This window comes from Salvia miltiorrhiza, chromosome 4 (assembly GCF_028751815.1).
Source record: "Salvia miltiorrhiza cultivar Shanhuang (shh) chromosome 4, IMPLAD_Smil_shh, whole genome shotgun sequence".
Taxonomy (NCBI): domain Eukaryota; kingdom Viridiplantae; phylum Streptophyta; class Magnoliopsida; order Lamiales; family Lamiaceae; genus Salvia; species Salvia miltiorrhiza.
In genome coordinates, this window is record NC_080390.1 from 36,183,062 (window position 1) to 36,206,133 (window position 23,072).

The 23,072-nt window shown below is 39.0% G+C and overlaps 1 long non-coding RNA gene across 2 annotated transcripts; it reads left to right on the top strand.

Moving 5' to 3' along the window:
• Positions 1-10,024: 10,024 nt before the first annotated feature.
• On the top strand, positions 10,025-17,797 carry LOC131021386 (uncharacterized). 2 transcript variants are annotated; one of them, XR_009100937.1, is made up of 3 exons: positions 10,025-10,578; positions 12,345-12,407; positions 13,023-13,261. It is a non-coding gene; the product is annotated as an uncharacterized LOC131021386 (long non-coding RNA). The 2 variants fall into 2 exon arrangements; XR_009100936.1 differs by lacking the exons at positions 12,345-12,407; positions 13,023-13,261 and adding exons at positions 16,907-16,969; positions 17,578-17,797 and having other exon boundaries at positions 10,027-10,578.
• Positions 17,798-23,072: the final 5,275 nt, after the last annotated feature.

Here is a 23,072-nt window from a genome sequence, read left to right on the forward strand (position 1 = left end):
AGGGCTTTTGTAGTAAATATACATACATACTGTATATCTTTTGTAGTAGCATAGATGATGATCAAACTCTATTTTGAGAGTTAAATAATCAAACTCATTTTTAACTTTGTATGTTTCTGAAAAAAATGATTAATCCATAAAATATGTGGTGAGATACTGAGCGAACACCAGACATAATACTGAGTGAGATACTGCATCTTAGTAAGTAACAAGAACAGTAACGGAAACAGACACTAAAAATGATAACTCAGTTCGATTAAATAACCTACGTCTGGGGTCTCACCCAAAGAAAATTATTCACTATGAAGTTAAGATGTACAAAGGACTTACACAATAAGACACCATCTTATTTAGCCTCTACATCTTCCCAAAATCTTACCGACGGTGAATAATTGAAAGCTAGACAACGACTAATTTCTTAAGCGTGAACACCGACGAACACCACATTTCGAGAAACAAGAACCAAATAAAAAAGACATACTCCTCTTTTACAATGTACGCTCAAGTGTATAACTCACAAACATTATTCTGCTAGCATAAAGAAAGTACAGTATCAGAAAACGTACTACAAACAGTACCAGTCTAGGGGGATACCTAGCAGGAACAAGAATTCTCGACTACATTGTGAGAGCAGTTATGAACGAAAATCCTCAGCCATCTTGAACGAAATATGGCCTCCTTATATAGACTTTATGGCTCCAATCTTATCTTGTAGCCCAAGTTAATCGTTTCCTAGTCGTAGATGGAAACAAGAGTTCTAACTTGATGAGGACTCTGCTTGGATGATCTTGATCTGTCAATCTGATAATTATTCATCAAGAAATAAGAGTCCAAATGTATGGTGTTGAATAAATTAGTGAGGTAACTGATTGATAAGAAGTATATCCATACAACAATTATACTTCAAATAATAGATTTGTGCATATCCTAAAAAATATCAAATCTGACAGATTTGGTAACACCTTATGTACCAGTCGCCTCTGTTACTGTCTTTGTTACCGTCTACATAAGGACAATACAATATTTAGTATCCATACTCTAACAAGCTTATCAAGGACGAGTTCTAATCGAAGAAGGAGGCGTTGATTTCTGTTATATAAGTCTAATTCTTCCTGAATTCAGGGTTGGTCTCTTATGCATTTTATCAAGCAGTTTGTGAGTGCAACATGTTTTTATTGAGAGAACATCTGATAACACTCATGTTTCCATGGTTTTTAGTGTTCATAAGATGTTAATTTTATAGGAAATTGAGTGTTTGATGATTATTTTGTGCTTAAATTGCTTTATCTTGTGAAATATATTACTTGTTCGTACTTTGATAAATTTTACAGAAATATGTAGTCTGAATTTGGACCGGTGGTCTTAATGAAAGTTGTATTTTGTCTTGATACGAGTTCGTAGGCGCAAACGGTTAGCAAATCGAAGTTCGGACGAGAAAGATATGACCGAAACAAGAAGCCGCGCGCAGCCCGATGGGAATTTCCGAATTTTTGGGATTTTGCGAGATTTTTGGATTTTATTAGTATTTTCAAGTTCTACATTGTATTTATCTCCTGTGCCTATATATAGGTCTTGTTTTGACCTATTTTGGGTTCCCAACTTTATTTCTTAGTTTTATAGCTTTTATTTTTCATTGCTTTCTAGTTGTTAGAACTTTGATCCCATTTCTGCAAGGATTGAAGATTCAAGATTGTTCATCAGTTTTATTTAATTCAATTTTTACAATTGTGTTCTTTTTAATTATGTTTATGTTTTATTTTGCTATGTCTGGCTAGTTTTCTTAATCTGAACCTAGGTTTTGTACATAGTTGATTAAATATGTGTGTTTGATTTATTGATATCATTTTGCCCTCCAACTTGTGATTCATGATTCCTGGTGCTTGTTATCTTGTGAATTATCTGATCAATAGTTTACATGTCTAGTTGTTAGGTTTGAGTCTTGAATACGATAATTGTTCGGTCGATTCAGGAATGCATGATATAGTGTTAGCCTTGAGTCTTAAATCCGACATGTGAAGCTATAGGAAGCTATTCTTTGTGTGGTGTTAGGAGTTAATTTATTCCTTTGAGTCTTGAATGTGATAAGGGATTTATTAATCTACGTTCGTAGGTGTTCGTTAGAGACGCTTATGAATAGTGTTGTGATCTTTCATCAGGGCGGGATTAAATTGGTAATTGAATCAATAGATTGAATGCACGTGTTTAATTAACGATAGTACATCCATAGGGTCAGAGTTGTTTATTATTTGATTTGTTCTCTGTTTTTAATTGCTTTGTGTTGTTTTAAATTTCAATTCATCAATCATTATTTTGTTGCCTGGATACTGCGAAAGTTTAATTTGGAAGTACTTAGAGTATTTCGATTACCAGTCTCTGAGGATACGATACTTGACTTACTATTTATACTATGATTACACCGCGTTAGTTGCGGTATTTTTATTGCTAAAAAATAGCGATCAACATCATAGATTCGTTTTTTATGTTCCAGTATTTCTTTTTTTTGAACATATGTTCTAGTATTTCTTACTTTGCTTTTACTCTTGTCGATAGCAAAGTAATTCCGTTTATCTCCATTGTGAGTTGAAGGTTATGGTTGAAAGAGAGTAAGTGTGTTCGGCGGGGTACACACTTAAAAGGTTAGTGTTATCTAGCTTTCGACTTTTCGCTAGTGTTGAGGTTTGGGAAATTATAGAGACAAATAAATGAAATAATCTTCCTATCATATAGTTCCTAACATATTTATCCATAAAGAAAAAGTCACAAATAATCCTCCTATCATATACTCCCTCCGTCCACGAAACAAGTTCACACTTGGTGCTCGGCACGGAAACTAAGAAAGCTGAAAAAGTAGTGTAAAGGTGGTGTAAAAGACTAAAAGGGTAGTGTTAATGTGTTTTGATTACTTTTACTAATTTTTTCATTAACTTAAATGCATTGGACTTTGACAACTTTATTTCTTTTCTTTATTTATTCATTTATTATGTTTATTCTTTTTTTTTAACTATAAATATATTTTTAATTATGCAGATTACAAATAATTGTAAGGAATAATAATTGTAATGAATCGGTTCATATAATTGAAAGGAATAATGGCAGAATACTTATAAGGATTAATTGCATATGGAAATCGGCACATTAATGAAGCTCAATTAATAATCTGGAACAGAATATATTCACAAAAAAAAGTGTCAAATGGCAGATTACATTCTTGGAAAAAGTGGCGCCACTTTTTTCACATTTTTAACTCCAAAATATTGGACGGAAATTTGAAGCTACAACTACTAATAAAAGTGTCAATAAATACTAGTGGGAGTTGGGTGAACACATTAAATTCACCCAACTCCTTAAAATGGTAGAAAATAGAGAAAGTTCAAAGCTAACTAATGTTGAAAGAAATCAAATAGCACAATAGTTGTTGCAACGGAGTTCCAACGGCAAACTTCAATACGGCGCAAACACGGAGGCTGCCACACTCTTCAAAATCAGTAGGAAGACGATTTGGTGCATATGGAAATCCGCCACTGCCCAACAAGCGCTTGGACAATCTATTCAATTGAAATCAATGAAAAAAGGATCAACACACAAGGATAAATGGGTGATTGATGCAGAAAAGGTAAAGAGTTTAAGTGTACTATAAAGATCTTCAGTTAGAGTCATGGCATGTAATCTTGGGGTTAGTAAGTCACTTGTAGGTGTGTGGGTGAAAGACAAGAAATTAAGAGCACATACCAATGTTATCAAGCCATTTTTGACCCCTCAAAACAAGATATCAAGGCTGCGATGGAGCCTTAGGCAGCTTAGTAGTATAAATGATGAGGGATTCATCAAGGTTCAAACCATGTTCAACACCATACACATAGACGAGAAGTGGTTTTACTTAACCAAAAGCAAGGATAGATATTACCTTATACCAGGTGAGTCGGAACCCTTATAGAGCTTGCAAATCTAAGAGGTGCATACCTAAGATTATGTTTACGTGTGCCATTGCACGACCTACCATAGATGCTCAAGGAAACGTGCTTTTTGATGGGAAGTTGGGAATTTTCCCATTCACATACGAAGAGGCAGCTCAAAGAAATTCAAAAAATAGAGCTAAAGGGACAATGGAGGTGAAAACAATACCCAATATCACTCAAAACGTCATAAGGGACTCAATGATCAACAAGGTATGCAATTTTAGTTTATGCTATCAGAATTCAATACTAATTCATCACTTAGCCATTTTATGTTCATGTCATAGATGTTGCCCTATTTCAAATCGAAGTGGCCTTCATTTGCAAGCAAGAACATCTTTATACAGCAAGACAATGCCAAACCACACATTAAGGTTGATGATCTGGAGTTCTTATGTAATGACCCGCATTTTTATTTTTATTTAATATGGTATCGCGATAGTTAATATCGCATCTTTCAGTAAATGAAACCCAACTGCCAGTTATATATGAATCCAGTTTATGGTCCTGATTTTTTTTTTATCAGAAACGGAGTTATTATTTTAGCTTTATACTTTTATAACGTATGAGAAAAACGCGACGAGGATTATTCAGTCATTCAATAATTTATTATCCAGTTTAATAACTGACTTAGCAAAGTCAAGTTATTAATTTATATGCGATAGAAATATTATTTCTATTATTTACTAGAAGTCGAGGAATTATTCCGACTGCAACGCAGATTAAATCTACGGATTTAATTTAAGTTATATTACAGTTTATCAAGTTAGCAGGCAAGGAAAAAGATATCAAGCAGATACAGAAATGCGATGATTTAAAATCGAAGCCAGTATTTATTTACAGTTCACAGATTACAGTCTAGTTCCCAGCTTGGGGAAAATCGTCTAGTATATTACAAAAGCAAAAGCTCTTCAATCAATTAAAGTTTAGATAAAAAATTTATTTCCATCTTTTGCTAATGATGTACACGTTTTTACTCCACCAACACCATACCAACCTTTGCACTCTACCAACTCCACCACCCTTTTTCTCCACCAAACTTTCCACTTATTTCCTTCCCCACCACACGCAATAATGCAATACTCACTCTCAGCTCATTCACAGAGTACCAAAGAACAAGATTCCTGCCAAGTTCTCAAGGTAATGCTTGGCTTCAATGCTTTCTTCTCCTTTGATTAAGTTCATCCTACAATTGTTAAGCAAATAAGCAATTTATTTCAGTTTCTATCCACTGATTCAATCACACAGCAGCCACCCAAACACAAGGATCCACAGGTAAATACTAAGCACTATTATTTCGAATCCAGTACGCATATCATCCAACAAGCATGAAGTGAATGGCATAACACTAGAATTTTTTTTATGTGAGACAAGCACCTTAAGTTCAGTTTAGCAGATTGACTCTTGAACACAAACACCCAATACAGCAATATCATTTATGAGATTCATAGAATACTAGTTTCCAAGAGATTGACTTTCGCACCGAACTAGAAATCATAGCTTGCTTCTTCACGATTATATACTAAGAGTTAGGGCCGAACCTCAACTGCTTAAACGAAGAAGGAAAGTGGCGAACTCTCGTCGTCTTGCCGGCATCGGAAAGAAGGGCTGACTCGCCGGATTCGAGACAATGGCGTGACAGCAGCGGCGACTCACCAGGAATTCAAGGCTCCATGGGATTCTGCGAATGAACCGAAGGAACAGAGAAGACGACGCTGAATTCGAGGCCTACCAGAGCCGACGGCCACTGCACGGCCGGAGCAGAAGGTGAGCGAAGCCGACCGACTCCAGGCCGGAGCAGCACTAGAACGGCGACCAGCCATCAGATTCGTACGAAGAAACAGCGGCAACGATGAATTCCAGATTTTAGGGCTCGATTTTGGGGCTCTGGGGGGAGGAGAGAGAACGGCGCCGGGGTTAGACTCGTCGCCGGTCGAAGCCAACCGAAGCAGATGACAGCTGAACGCCCGGAGGAGGCGCAGCCGGCCAGATTTAGCCGGAGAAGGTGAAGCCTATCAGAGTTTTGAGGATGCCGAGCGTAAGCTTTGAGGAAGAGGGATGAGCGGCTCCTTGAGTTGGGATTAGAGAGAGACAGCAGCAGAAGCTCGGCCGGCGCGGCCTCGCCGGAGCGGTTCGCGGCGGAGCTCGCGTAGAGCGCGAGAGAGAGAGAGAGAGGTCGTGAGCGGCTGTTTGAGAAGAAAGAGAGAGAGATCGGCTCCTTGAAGAGAGAGAGGACCGAGAGTTGGGATAGAAGGAATTGGGCTTGTTATTTTTTTTAATTTTGGGCTTGAGTTATTGTTTGGGCCGAATTTGAGCTTGTTTATTTTAAGGAAATTGGGCTTTTCCTTTTAATTTATTGTGGGCCGAATTATTTTAAGCTGGGCTTGATGTTATTTTTAATGACTTGGGCTTCACATCTAAATTCGAATTGGGCCTTTATCTATATTATTTGGGCCGAATTATTTGAGCTTGGGTTTGTTTTATTCTAAAGGAATTGAGCTTCCAATTTAATTGATTGGACTTTCATTAAATTCGAACTGGGCCAGTCTTTTATTTAATTGGCCCTTCTCATTAATTCTATTGGGCTCGATTTAATTAAGGAGTTGGGCTGATGCATATTTTATGATGGGCTATTATTCTAGTCCCATTTATATTTCGTTGGGCCAGTTTAATTCATCATTTTGGCCGATTAAATTGTCTTTTTGGGCTAAGATTAATTCTTTTCAGTCCACATTAATTATTATTTGGACCCCTATTTTAATTGTTTTGGGTCGAAGACTTTTTAAGTTGGGCTTTAATTTTTTTAAAGCTTGAGCTGAAGTTACTCCTTTGAGCTAAGCCTAGCAGTATCAATTTTTGATGGAGCCCAATTATTTATCAGTAATGAGCCGCCCAGTTTATTAATTAATGTTTTTGGACTTCCGACTTTAAAGCAAGCCATTATTGTTTATTTCATTTAAGCCACTGATTTATTTAATTAATTGGCTACTCTCTTTTGAGCCTATTAATTATTTGAGGTTACGCTAGTAATGATGCTTCTATCGAAAAGCCCGATAATTTCTACAAGGTCACACCTCGTTTAAAGCCGAGTTAGTCCTTTTTCAATCAAGTACAAATGCGAGGTTTATTTCACGACTAGAATATTCCGATGAGGAAGGAAGAATCACAGTTTTATTCGACCGCGCTAGACGAGAATTAGCTAAATCTATTAACGAGGATTAATAGTAGAATTCCCGATTATCGCTCAGAGTATTAGTTCATGCATACCAGATTCATGCATAGTTAAATTACGCTTTCTCATTAATTAAGAATTTTCCTCGAGGCAATGTCTTATTTTATATTCTCGTGATTAAGGTCAAGCGCGAGAGTAAGAACTACACAAGGAGTTAGAGTACCTTAGCAAAACTTTGCTATCAGGTGGGCAATTTCTTACGCGTAAATAAAATGCTATGCATGTGTTATGCTTTATAATGCAAATTGGATCTTCAAGTATGGTATGCTTTATTATGCTTTACGCTAAATGATTTACGCTTGATTACGCTTATTTACGCTTGAATGCTTTACGCCGATAAGTTTATGCCTGTGATTGATGCTTGCGTCTGTTGGGGGAGGCCTCCCTCAACAGTACGATGCCGTGTCCGCTGAGGAGGGCCTTCCTCACGGCGCGATGCCCGTGTCCGCTGAGGGAGGCCTCCCTAGCGGCGCGATGCCAGTATTCCAGTGTTACAGCGTCTATTGGGGGAGGCCTCCCTCAATAGTACGATGCCGTGACCGCTGAGGGAGGCCCCCTTCACGGCGCGATGCCCGTGTTCGTTGGGGAAGGCCTTCTCCACGACACGATGCGTGTTGATGATTGTTAATGATGAAGAATGCGCTCATGCTGTTTATGAATATGGAAATGTTTAATGAGCAAAGGATTTGAAAGAAACTTATGCCTCTTATGCGAAGTTGTGTTTTGTTGTTGATATTATGTTATATGCTTGGCACTGCCCACTGAGTACTCTTGTACTCAGCCCTTCGTATGTTTATGTTTGTGCAGGTTGAGTTGTGATGGGCGATGAAGTGTTGCTGAGTGGAGTTTTTGTTGAACTTAAAGTAGGCTCAGAAAGGATACATGTCTTCATACATGTATCTCAGTTATGCATTCCGCTATAAACACTGATTATTTCAGTTACACCTTCCGTTGCAAACTCTGATAATGTTTTAGCCAAGCCCCTAACGATGCCTTTTTCCTTTTAAGGAATATAACGCTTATACAAGTTCGTTGAGTACCCTTTTTATGCGAACTATGCCTTTTTCCTTTTTAAGAAATATTTCACGCGTATTCAAGCTCTTTGAGTATTCTTTTATGCGCCCCTTTCTAAACCCGCTTCGTAATTTCCCTTCCCCAGTCATGGTTTCCCGGCTTAATTATCTTTAATTAAGGCCGGTCGTGACAGAGTGGTATCAGAGCAGTTCGTTTGCTCTGAGCCTAAGAGTTTATTTAAGCCAAACTTAGAATGGATCACTAAAGTGTCTAGATTTCAATCGACAAAGCTCAGCACTTCATCGCATCACACTCAACGAAGCAGAATGGTAAGCTATTCCAAGTTTTGAGTTAATGTTTACAAAAAGTGAGAACTATCGTAATAACAAAGTGAGTAACTGTCAATAGCTTTGTTATGTTGTTATTGAATGAAATGATTTACGCAAGCGCGATTAAGTATGCCTATGGAATGAATCCATATGAACATAGAGCTATTAAGTTATGAGATCACCACTACTACAGAACATAGAAGCAAACATAGAAGAAATTAGATTGTATCTTTTGGTGGCTATAGTGAAGGCAGCAAGATAAGTGATACGTATAGAATAATTTTTAAGCTCATGATATTATAGCCGCTATAAATCTCCATGACTTATGCTTAAGTATCCAATTTAGATGATGAGATATTATATGCTTGAGAATTGATATGACTCATGGATATGAGATGCTAAGAACCCTTAGAGCTTACTACATCAATGTTGTCATTGGAGTTATGACTTGTTTACAAGTTATAATAAGTTGACCTTTACAAGAATTCTTTAGAGGTTTGTATTAGATTATACTAGAGTGTACTAATTGACACATCCCTGCTATCAGAATGCCGCCTAAGAGAGGACGCCATGCGAGAAACAATAACAATCGCAGAAACCGTAACGCTGTACCCGAAGAACCACAAGATGCTCGAGGACATAACCCATCCCCTCCGCCCCCAACTAGGAGAGTCGAAGAACTCTTTTTAAGGCAGAACCCACCTACGTTTGACGGAACGAGTGAACCGGCTGAAGCTGAGATTTGGGTGCGTGCAATGGAACGCATTTTCAACTTTCTGCGTTGTACTGATGAGGAACGCCTATCTTGCGTCTCATTCCAACTAACAGGATCGGCTGACTTCTGGTGGGAAGCACGACGAAAAATTCTAACACCTGAACAATGGGCAAGTTATACTTGGGAAGATTTTAAGACAGGATTATATGATAAATATATTCCGAAAAGCTATAGGAAGAAGAAAGAAGCTGAGTTCTACGAGTTGAAGCAAGGAAAGAAATCTGTGGTTGAATACGACAAGGAATTCTGCAACCTGTCGAGGTTTGCTCCACAACAAGTGGACACAGAGGAGAAGATGGCAGAGAAATTTTGTGCCGGACTGCGGTACGAAATTAAGATGGCTTTAGCAAGCCACGGAGGACTCTCATACACGGAGTGTAGTAGCCCGCTCTTTTAATTATGATTAAAACCAGTAAATGCAAATTTTTATAAATGAATCCAGTTTATGGTCTTGATTTTTTTTATCAGAACGGAGTTATTGTTTTAGCTTTATAACGTCTGAGAAAAACGCGACGAGGATTATTGAGCTATTCAATAATTATTATTTCCAAGTTATAACTGACTTAGCAAAGTCATGTTATTTATTAATCGAAAAACAGAAGCAGTTATATTTTATTAGTACTACTTGAAGTCGAGAAATTATTCTGACTGCCACGCAGATTAAATCTACGGATTTAATCTAGATATTAAATGGCTTGTGAAGTGAATTAAATCTATGTATTTAATTTATACACGAATAATGAGCAGAAGCCAGTATTTGATTGCAAAAACGCGATTAAATATACAGAATCAATCAAGAAGACAACCAAATCAATTAGCAAAAGAAAAAGTTTTTCAATCTATTAAAGTTTAGATAAAGTTATTATTTCCATCTTTTGCTAACGATGTATACGTCTTTGCTCTCCACCAACTCCACTCAATTATTCATTCAATAAGCACCAACGTTCCAAGAGAGAAAGTATTGCAAAGTTAGTGGAAAAAAAAGGAAAAGTGTGCTGCCACCTTTTGCCCACCACCTTTTGCTTTCCTCCCTCAGCCAACCACCACCTCCATGGCTTTTAAATTCAGCCAACAAAACTAATCATTCATTTCAGAGGGAGTAAGTTAATTCCTGCTGCCAACTGCCAAGTATCGAGAGGTGAGTCTTGGCCTAAGTTTTCTTCATTCCATACTTGGTTCTTTCTGCATTTGTTGAGGAAACAATATTTGCAATTTCAGTTCCTTCCCCATTGAATTCAATAGCAACAAACAGCCACCAACAACAAGCAATTACAGGTATATACTAAGCTCCCTTCATTCGATCCATTTCGCATCATCCAGAAAGCATGATCAGTTAAACAATAGAGTATTCAAACAAGTATATATGCTTAAGGGGACTTAGCATTATACAAAAATCAGTATATATTTTCTTCACTTAAGATTAAGGCAATGAGAAAACTCTCATAAATCAGTAGCAAAAACCAAGACTCCACATAGACTTAAGTATTGAACTTAGCTGTAGAAGGGCTGACTGCCCGACGGGGACGACGACGACGGTCGGGACAGGGCGAACTCGCCCAACCTCATCGAGGCTCTGAACAGCAGCAACGGTCCAAGGGCAGCAGTCGGCGCTGACCACCGGACGAGCAGCAGCAACTCCAGTCGGCGGCGACTCCAGTCGAAGCAGCAGCCGCTCCAGACGGCGGCAATGGCTCCCAGACGACAGCAGCCCGTCGGATTTCAGACGGGGAGAGAGAGACGGCCACGACCGGCTCCGACCGTTCGCCGGATTCAGACGAGGATGTGACCGCGGCGCTGATTCCAGAGATAGGGATCGACTGAGTACTGCGCGGAGAGAGATAGAGGACGTCGCCGGGGTTCGACGCGTCGGCAGTCGACGCTGACCGGAGAAGGCGGCCGGAGACGATGGTGGCTGAACGGCTGAGGAAGAGGAGAGCCAATTTTGAGAGAGGGATGAGCAGATTTTGGGGAGGAAAGGGAGAGAGAGATCCGACTAATAGGAAAAAGGGAGGAGGCACGACCTTGCCGGGCTTAGGCGGCGGCGACGCCGGCAACCTCGTCGGAGCCATGAATCGAGAGAGAGAGATCGATTTGATTTTCAGCGAGAGAGAGAAGAAGAGGGTGAGCGGCTCTTGAAGAATAGAGAGAGAGACCGAGAGTTGTTAAAGGGAGAATGAGATTTGGGCTTTTACCTATTTTAATTAAGAATGGGCTTTGAGTTGAACTGTTGGGCCATTACATTGGGCTCGAATTTTTTTTTAGGAGTTGGGCTGATGCATATTTTATGATGGGCTATTATTCTAGTCCCATTTATATTTCGTTGGGCCAGTTTAATTCATCATTTTGGCCGATTAAATTGCCTTTTTGGGCTAAGATTAATTCTTTTCAGTCCACATTAATTATTATTTGGACCCCTATTTTAATTGTTTTGGGTCGAAGACTTTTTAAGTTGGGCTTTAATTCTTTTAAAGCTTGAGCTGAAGTTACTCCTTTGAGCTAAGCCTAGCAGTATCAATTTTTGATGGAGCCCAATTATTTATCAGTGGGTGAGCCGATTCGTATTCAGTAAATGAGCCGCCCAGTTTATTTAATATTGTTTTTGGACTTCAGACTTTAAAGCAAGCCATTACTGTTTATTTCATTAAGGCCACTGGTTTATTTAATTAATTGGCTACTCTCTTTTGAGCCTATTAATTATTTGAGGTTTAGTAATTATGTTTCTATCGAAAAGCCCGATAGTTTCCACGAGCTCACATCTCGATTAAAGCCGAGTTAGTCCTTTATTTTCGATCGAGTACAAAGGCGAGGTTTATTTTACTTTCAAAATTTTACGATGAGGAAGGAAGAGTTACAGCTTTATTCGACCGCGATAAACGAGAGTTAGTTAAATCTATTAACGAGGATTAATAGTAGAATTCCCGAATATCGTTCGAAAATGTTAGTTCATGCATACAAGATTCATGCATAGTTACAATTACGCTTTCTCATTTATTAAGAATTTTCCTCGAGGCAATGTCTTATTTTACATTCTCGTGATTAAGGTCAAGCGCGAGAGTAAGAACTATTCAAGGAGTCACAATACCTTAGCAAAACTTTGCTATCAGGTGGGCAATTTCTTACGCGTAAATAAAATGCTATGCATGTGTTATGCTTTATAATGCAAATTGGATTTTCAAGTATGGTATGCTTTATTATGCTTTACGCTAAATGATTTACGCTTGATTACGCTTATTTACGCTTGAATGCTTTACGCTGATAAGTTTATGCTTATGTTTGATGCTTGCGTCTGTTGGGGGAGGCCTCCCTCAACAGTACGATGCCGTGTCCGTTGAGGAGGGCCTTCCTCACGGCGCGATGCCCGTGTCCGCTTAGGGAGGCCTCCCTAGCGGCACGATGCCAGTGTTACAGCGTCTATTGGGGGAGGCCTCCCTCAATAGTACGATGCCGTGACCGCTGAGGGAGGCCCCCTCTCACGGTGCGATGCACGTGTTCGTTGGGGAAGGCCTTCTCCACGACACGATGCGTGTTGATGATTGTTAATGATGAAGAATGCGCTCATGCTGTTTATGAATATGGAAATGTTTAATGAGCAAAGGATTTGAAAGAAACTTATGCCTCTTATGCGAAGTTGTGTTTTGTTGTTGATATTATGTTATATGCTTGGCACTGCCCACTGAGTACTCTTGTACTCAGCCCTTCGTATGTTTATGTTTGTGCAGGTTGAGTTGTGATGGGCGATGAAGTGTTGCTGAGTGGAGTTTTTGTCGAACTTAAAGTAGGCTCAGAAAGGATACATGTCTTCATACATGTATCTCAGTTATGCATTCCGCTGTAAACACTGATTATTTCAATTACGCCTTCCGTTGCAAACTCTGATAATGTTTTAGCCAAGCCCCCAACGATGCCTTTTTCCTTTTAAGGAATATAACGCGTATACAAGTTCTTTGAGTACCCTTTTTATGCGAACTATGCCTTTTTCCTTTTTAAGGAATATTTCACGCGTATTCAAGTTCTTTGAGTATTCTTTCATACGCCCCTTTCTAAACCCGCTTCTTAATTTCCCTTCCCCAGTCATGATTTCCCGGCTTAATTATCCTTAATTAAGGCCGGTCGTGACACGGAGTCTCTGAACAGGGCACTTGACATTGAAGCTGCAATGCCGTCAGACAAGTCAGCCCCACCATTGATCTCGACGCCAAACAATCCACCAGTAGCCTCACATACTCTCAAAGGGAAGCGCAAGTGGGACAGCAACGAAGACAATATCAATCAGACTAGTAAGAAAGTGTGGCAAGAAAAGGAACGGGCCGAACAGTTTATTCAACCAAGGTACGAGGCACAGACTAACCTCGAGTCAACTAGGGGTAACCAAGGTCAGAAAGGAGTTTTACCGTGCCCAAATTGCGGTAAGATGCATAGGGGTATCTGTCGGGCTGGGCCTAACTCCTTACGGGCTCAACCGGGCCTGGGCCGGGCCGGGCTGGCCCAGCCCAATTGACAACTCTAGTGATAGTCTTATGGAGACATCACGGTCAAGAAGAAGTCACGTGGGAACTAGAAGATAAGATGAAGGAGAAATACCCCGAACTGTTTTAGCAGAGATATGCAAATTTCGGGACGAAATTTTTGTTAAGAGGGGTAGTATGTAATGACCCGCATTTTTATTTTTATTTAATATGGTATCGCGATAGTTAATATCGCATCTTTCAGTAAATGAAACCCAACTGCCAGTTATATATGAATCCAGTTTATGGTCCTGATTTTTTTTTTATCAGAAACGGAGTTATTATTTTAGCTTTATACTTTTATAACGTATGAGAAAAACGCGACGAGGATTATTCAGTCATTCAATAATTTATTATCCAGTTTAATAACTGACTTAGCAAAGTCAAGTTATTAATTTATATGCGATAGAAATATTATTTCTATTATTTACTAGAAGTCGAGGAATTATTCCGACTGCAACGCAGATTAAATCTACGGATTTAATTTAAGTTATATTACAGTTTATCAAGTTAGCAGGCAAGGAAAAAGATATCAAGCAGATACAAAAATGCGATGATTTAAAATCGAAGCCAGTATTTATTTACAGTTCACAGATTACAGTCTAGTTCCCAGCTTGGGGAAAATCGTCTAGTATATTACAAAAGCAAAAGCTCTTCAATCAATTAAAGTTTAGATAAAATTTTTATTTCCATCTTTTGCTAATGATGTACACGTTTTTACTCCACCAACACCATACCAACCTTTGCACTCTACCAACTCCACCACCCTTTTTCTCCACCAAACTTTCCACTTATTTCCTTCCCCACCACACGCAATAATGCAATACTCACTCTCAGCTCATTCACAGAGTACCAAAGAACAAGATTCCTGCCAAGTTCTCAAGGTAATGCTTGGCTTCAATGCTTTCTTCTCCTTTGATTAAGTTCATCCTGCAATTGTTAAGCAAATAAGCAATTTATTTCAGTTTCTATCCACTGATTCAATCACACAGCAGCCACCCAAACACAAGGATCCACAGGTAAATACTAAGCACTATTATTTCGAATCCAGTACGCATATCATCCAACAAGCATGAAGTGAATGGCATAACACTAGAATTTTTTTTATGTGAGACAAGCACCTTAAGTTCAGTTTAGCAGATTGACTCTTGAACACAAACACCCAATACATCAATATCATTTATGAGATTCATAGAATACTAGTTTCCAAGAGATTGACTTTCGCACCGAACTAGAAATCATAGCTTGCTTCTTCACGATTATATACTAAGAGTTAGGGCCGAACCTCAACTGCTTAAACGAAGAAGGAAAGTGGCGAACTCTCGTCGTCTTGCCGGCATCGGAAAGAAGGGCTGACTCGCCGGATTCGAGACAATGGCGTGACAGCAGCGGCGACTCACCAGGAATTCAAGGCTCCATGGGATTCTGCGAATGAACCGAAGGAACAGAGAAGACGACGCTGAATTCGAGGCCTACCAGAGCCGACGGCCACTGCACGGCCGGAGCAGAAGGTGAGCGAAGCCGACCGACTCCAGGCCGGAGCAGCACTAGAACGGCGACCAGCCATCAGATTCGTACGAAGAAACAGCGGCAACGATGAATTCCAGATTTTAGGGCTCGATTTTGGGGCTCTGGGGGGAGGAGAGAGAACGGCGCCGGGGTTAGACTCGTCGCCGGTCGAAGCCAACCGAAGCAGATGACAGCTGAACGCCCGGAGGAGGCGCAGCCGGCCAGATTTAGCCGGAGAAGGTGAAGTCTATCAGAGTTTTGAGGATGCCGAGCGTAAGCTTTGAGGAAGAGGGATGAGCGGCTCCTTGAGTTGGGATTAGAGAGAGACAGCAGCAGAAGCTCGGCCGGCGCGGCCTCGCCGGAGCGGTTCGCGGCGGAGCTCGCGTAGAGCGCGAGAGAGAGAGAGAGAGGTCGTGAGCGGCTGTTTGAGAAGAAAGAGAGAGAGATCGGCTCCTTGAAGAGAGAGAGGACCGAGAGTTGGGATAGAAGGAATTGGGCTTGTTATTTTTTTTAATTTTGGGCTTGAGTTATTGTTTGGGCCGAATTTGAGCTTGTTTATTTTAAGGAAATTGGGCTTTTCCTTTTAATTTATTGTGGGCCGAATTATTTTAAGCTGGGCTTGATGTTATTTTTAATGACTTGGGCTTCACATCTAAATTCGAATTGGGCCTTTATCTATATTATTTGGGCCGAATTATTTGAGCTTGGGTTTGTTTTATTCTAAAGGAATTGAGCTTCCAATTTAATTGATTGGACTTTCATTAAATTCGAACTGGGCCAGTCTTTTATTTAATTGGCCCTTCTCATTAATTCTATTGGGCTCGATTTAATTAAGGAGTTGGGCTGATGCATATTTTATGATGGGCTATTATTCTAGTCCCATTTATATTTCGTTGGGCCAGTTTAATTCATCATTTTGGCCGATTAAATTGTCTTTTTGGGCTAAGATTAATTCTTTTCAGTCCACATTAATTATTATTTGGACCCCTATTTTAATTGTTTTGGGTCGAAGACTTTTTAAGTTGGGCTTTAATTTTTTTAAAGCTTGAGCTGAAGTTACTCCTTTGAGCTAAGCCTAGCAGTATCAATTTTTGATGGAGCCCAATTATTTATCAGTAATGAGCCGCCCAGTTTATTAATTAATGTTTTTGGACTTCCGACTTTAAAGCAAGCCATTATTGTTTATTTCATTTAAGCCACTGATTTATTTAATTAATTGGCTACTCTCTTTTGAGCCTATTAATTATTTGAGGTTACGCTAGTAATGATGCTTCTATCGAAAAGCCCGATAATTTCTACAAGGTCACACCTCGTTTAAAGCCGAGTTAGTCCTTTTTCAATCAAGTACAAATGCGAGGTTTATTTCACGACTAGAATATTCCGATGAGGAAGGAAGAATCACAGTTTTATTCGACCGCGCTAGACGAGAATTAGCTAAATCTATTAACGAGGATTAATAGTAGAATTCCCGATTATCGCTCAGAGTATTAGTTCATGCATACCAGATTCATGCATAGTTAAATTACGCTTTCTCATTAATTAAGAATTTTCCTCGAGGCAATGTCTTATTTTATATTCTCGTGATTAAGGTCAAGCGCGAGAGTAAGAACTACACAAGGAGTTAGAGTACCTTAGCAAAACTTTGCTATCAGGTGGGCAATTTCTTACGCGTAAATAAAATGCTATGCATGTGTTATGCTTTATAATGCAAATTGGATCTTCAAGTATGGTATGCTTTATTATGCTTTACGCTTGATTACGCTTATTTACGCTTGAATGCTTTACGCCGATAAGTTTATGCCTGTGATTGATGCTTGCGTCTGTTGGGGGAGGCCTCCCTCAACAGTACGATGCCGTGTCCGCTGAGGAGGGCCTTCCTCACGGCGCGATGCCCGTGTCCGCTGAGGGAGGCCTCCCTAGCGGCGCGATGCCAGTATTCCAGTGTTACAGCGTCTATTGGGGGAGGCCTCCCTCAATAGTACGATGCCGTGACCGCTGAGGGAGGCCCCCTTCACGGCGCGATGCCCGTGTTCGTTGGGGAAGGCCTTCTCCACGACACGATGCGTGTTGATGATTGTTAATGATGAAGAATGCGCTCATGCTGTTTATGAATATGGAAATGTTTAATGAGCAAAGGATTTGAAAGAAACTTATGCCTCTTATGCGAAGTTGTGTTTTGTTGTTGATATTATGTTATATGCTTGGCACTGCCCACTGAGTACTCTTGTACTCAGCCCTTCGTATGTTTATGTTTGTGCAGGTTGAGTTGTGATGGGCGATGAAGTGTTGCTGAGTGGAGTTTTTGTTGAACTTAAAGTAGGCTCAGAAAGGATACATGTCTTCATACATGTATCTCAGTTATGCATTCCGCTGTAAACACTGATTATTTCAGTTACACCTTCCGTTGCAAACTCTGATAATGTTTTAGCCAAGCCCCTAACGATGCCTTTTTCCTTTTAAGGAATATAACGCTTATACAAGTTCGTTGAATACCCTTTTTATGCGAACTATGCCTTTTTCCTTTTTAAGGAATATTTCACGCGTATTCAAGCTCTTTGAGTATTCTTTTATGCGCCCCTTTCTAAACCCGCTTCGTAATTTCCCTTCCCCAGTCATGGTTTCCCGGCTTAATTATCTTTAATTAAGGCCGGTCGTGACATCTTAGCAGTTGCAAGAGCAGATGGATTCAATATCCAACTGCTCTGCTAACCTGCCAACTCTCCCGACACCAATGTTAATGATTTGGGATTCTTTAGGGCAATTCAAAGCCTCAAAGATCATAAACCAGCGAAGGACGTAGAGGAACTAATCAAGAATGTGCAAAAAACATACAATGACTACCCTCCACAGAAGATAAATCATGTTTTCCTAAGTCTACAGTGCTGCTACTAGGAGATTATCAAAGCCAAAGGGGACAACAACTATAAAATCCCTCACATGAACAAAGAGAGGTTATAAAGGATTGGGATGCTACCAGATGCAATTTCAATTTCACAGCAGCTAGTGAATGAGAGCATGGAGTTCTTAGAGGGCAACAATCATGCTGACACAGTAGATGTAAATGATGGGCAAGCAGAAGATTATGAACATAACATGGCAGACCTCCTACATGGTCTCACACATGTGAACATCAATTAGGAGATGGGGTGAACATACTTTTGGATAGGGTTTATAGAACCAAACATATCTTAGCATTTTTTTGAACTTGTTTGGAATGTAAACTTATGTTGTTATTTTAGTTTTTCAAGTCTCAGTTAATATTGCATCATTGACTTATTATGCATCATATTCATCCTAAGGAATCTCCAATACTAGGTGACAAACCTATCGGTGGCTCTCTTAAGAGATAATGAGCATCCCTCAGATAATAATCATCATAGGGCCTTATAATCACACATAACACATAGGGATATACCACATAGCACAGATATACCACATAGCACAAAAGCAATATTGCATACCCTCATATAAACATCATCATAGGGCCGACTAATCATAAGTAGTAGTATCGTAGATGAATATCAGTTCAATAATCAAATAGTGGCATCACCAGCCAAACCCACAACGAGATCAATTTAAACTAGATAACAGAAACGCAAAAATGACATCACCAGCCAAACCAACATGTACCAAATGGCATCACCAGCCAAACCCACAACAAGAAAAAAATGTATCACCAGCCAAACCCACAATGAGAAAAAAGGCATAGGGTTTAGATATCACATTTTTAGCTCAAATCCGACAACATAGGGAAATAAATCCGTAGGGTTTGAAGACGGTGGCGACGGCGGGCACAGGGCTCGGACTCCACTGTCACGAACGGCAGCGACGACTCTTAATCAAGGATAAGGCCACCGGACGCCACCCACGCGTCGTAGCCGTTGTTAGGAAGGATACACTCCGAAAGACCAACGTACTTAGTATACCTTTCGACTTCGTATTGGGAAAAGTCGTAGAAGATGGCTTCTTCAACAGATCTAGGAGCCGGAGCACTAGGAATGGGAGTTTCAATTGTCGGCGACGCATCCGCGAACAAATCGGTCTCCGACACCATGGATTCAGAGGAAGGCGTTGGATTTACGAACGAATCGATCTCCGACACCATGGATTCAGAGGTAGGCGTTGGATCTATGAACAAATCGGTCTCCGGCACCAGCGATTCTGTCTCCGTCACTGCCACTGATTCCGGCGCATCGGGCGACACGAACGCTGCATAAGACTTGGCAACATCCTTCATGCAGGGGAGGTGGAATACAACCACGTTTTCAACCGATTCAAACTCCAAATCCCATGAATAATTGGGAGGAAAAGAAGGAACAACAACCATCAGAAGAGAATCGGCAAAGAAGAAAAAGAAAAAGAAGAAGAAGAATCGACGAAGCAGATTCGGCCAAAAAGAAGAATCGGTAGAGCAGAGTTTAGGGTTTTCGAATGAGAATGATTTTTTCCCACTTTAGGGAATAAAAAGCTAAAATAGGTTGGATAGGGTTGGGCCGAAAAAGGAAAAAAAATTAAGGAGCCTTAATTAATCAGTCGGCCCACATGTAAGTAATTGAGAATTTAGATTAGTGATGTTAAATAAAAATGGGGTGGGTCCAATTGATAAAAAGTGTAGTAATTTTAAAAGTAAGAGAGGGTAAATATGTCCAAAAAGCAGAGTGGGAACTTATTTTGTGGACAAATATTTAGAGGCAAGTGGGAACTTGTTTCGTGGACACAGGAGTAGTTCCTAACATATTTACTTTCTCATTTTTTGATTTCATAAAAAGTGCAAAATGCCCCTATTCCTGATGAAAACTTAACTCCGTCCAATATCTTTCATTTGTTTTTTTTCAAATAGGTCCCCACTCTATGAATATAAACTGTCAATTGAAAGATAAGAAGAGCAAAATATATAGACATAAGATCCTAGTTCATAAAATTTCAATTGAAGGATTATATTCTTATTGACAGCCATTATATAAGTAAAATAAAGGCACGAAACTTGTCTCATTCCACGAAAGCTTGAAACAACATTTTTGTGATTATATCAAACAAAATGAAAGTTCATTAAAAATACCAATAAAAAGAAGTTTATTGTTCTTAATACATTGACAAATATAAATGGGCCCCTCAAAAAATAAGGAAGTTATATCTTCCTAAACTACATATACATGATCAAGCATTGAGCTCCAAACAAACACACACACACACACACAAAACTTAATTTCTAAAAGCAATAAAATTTTGCTATGTTGAAGAAGAAAATTTTCTTTTTTTTTCTTTAATTTATTTCTACGTGCATTATATTAATGTGGATACTAACAATTTGAGCAGTTAACATTTCTAAGATTCATGTATATTATTTCGTAATTCAATCATGGGTTGTAAAATGTTTTGCTATATAATAGTTGTCAATAAGAATACAATCCCCAATTATAACTTTAAAAAGTAGGGATTTCATTCATATTTTGCTCTTCTTATCTCAATTGATAGTTTATATCCGTAGAGTGGGACCCACTTGAGAAATACAATATAAATAAATAACGAAAAATATTTGACGGAGTTAAGTACCGTTATGAATAGGGGAATTTTGCACTTCTTATGAGATGTTGAGGGGCTAACAGCCCAAAATCAAAAGATTGTGAGATAAATATGTTAAGGGTTATTTGCTACTTCTCCCTTCTATAAATAAAGATCTTTAGTTCTCATAATAAAGTATTTATATATTATTCTCTACAACATTCTACAAAATGTAATCGGTATCATTGTTCTACCGCAAGAATTATATTTTTCACCATTATCATTTAGTTATATTATTTCAAGAATTTATATGGATCATTGTGATATTTGTTTAGCTGATAGTGTCACCATGCATATCATTCTCCAAAATAAGAAATATTTTATTGAGTTAACAATAGTTGAAGATGGTATTAATACTATATTAGGTGCATCGAACATCATTGAAAGCTCAGAAAGAGCTTCTATTATTTTACCAAATTATACTAAATTAAATATTGAACATGTCCTTTACTCTAGGGAGTTCAGAAGAAACTTACGAAGTTTTATTGATATCTAATGCAATGGATACCACATTGAGACAACGCAAAAGGTAATAATGGACATTTTTGCATAAATTCTTTTATATTCGATCAGAAGCATGCAAAAGAAAAATTATCAACATTATCATCTGAAATGTATTACACGTTCATAAAAGCAATTGAGGTGAACCATGTCATGAACCTGAAGTTCAATGACACAAACAATTTTATGCTTTGCTCATGATAGGTTTGGATATCCGATCCAGAATCAACTATGATGCATCAAATAATTAATAATTCATATGTGTTCGCTAATTATTTTCACTACGCCGTAAGTGTACGAGTAGTTGCAATATATGGAAGCAAGGTCGTATCCCACGAGGATTAGTGGTTATATTATAGTGATTACTTTAAGTCATTATACTAGGGCTATTTAGACTAAGTAGAAAAGCAAGAGGTTTGATTATCTAACAAATTACCTAACAATATTAAGATTAAAACAAGCAAAGTAGATTACTTAAGTGATTCAAGTGATTTAGGGAATAGGAATCAATGAATTAGCAATAAACTTCAAGGTTCCATTTTGTAGGCTAATGGTCATGCACAAATCGTCAATTCGTTTTTGATTTTGCATAGTGGTAGCCAAATACTTTCTATGCTCATCTAGCATAACCTCCGAGTTTGCTACACTTTTTTCTATCAAAGCTTGTGTAGCTATAAAGCATTGTAGGAGATCATCTTTAGAATTTGATTTCTCTTCTTGATAGTATTGACTTTCCCCTTGGAAGCCTTCTTGAGTGGAATAAGAATTTTCATAATTTCAACTACTGAAATGGTCCCCATACTCCAATGGTGATCGCCACTCCATGACATTGCACCCCATGTCATAATACTCACCATAAGAAGGTGTTGGTTGAAAGGTTTCTTGGATAAATGGTGGCCAACAATTTCTTTTGACTTCTAAAACTTGCAACTTAAGTTGCATCACCGCCAATTGTAGTTCGAGTAGCTCAACCAACTCATTCATTCCATCATCCATTTAATATTTTGATGCCGCTTTTTCGGTTGTGTAATAATTTTCTTTTTCATCACCCTTGGACCTTGTGTTCATAAACTACCTACCAACCAACAAAAACAACAAGTCAAAACAACAATCTTAAGATTGAAAGCAAAAATAAAACAAGTAAAATGTCTAAATTAGTTAAGCACAATGAATTAAAATATCACAATTAATAAAACTCAACTAATCCCCGGTAACGGCGCCAAAAACTTGTTCGCTAATTATTTTCACTATGCCGTAAGTTACGGGTAGTTGCAATATATGGAAGCAAGGTCGTATCCCACGAGAATTAGTGGTTATATTATAATGATTACCTTAAGTCGTTATACTAGGGCTATTTAGACTAAGTAGAGAAGTGAGAGGTTTGATTATCTAACAAATTACCTGTGACGCCCGAGGATGAAGTACGGAGTGATTGCCGGTGCAAAAAAGGCACGGACAAGGAGTGGCTCCGATTAAGGCTTCCAAACGGAGGGCCACAGTGATGAACCGAAACACACCCAAACGAGAGGGATTCTAAGAATATGCAGGTATGCGACTGCATATTCGAGAAGAGCTTAAGTGACTTGATAGGTGCTACTCATATCAACAAGATGCATCTTTTTTTCTGGTGCCCACGTGGAAGAAACGCCAAGGTTAAGCGTGCTTGGCTTGGAGCAATTTCGGGATGGGTGA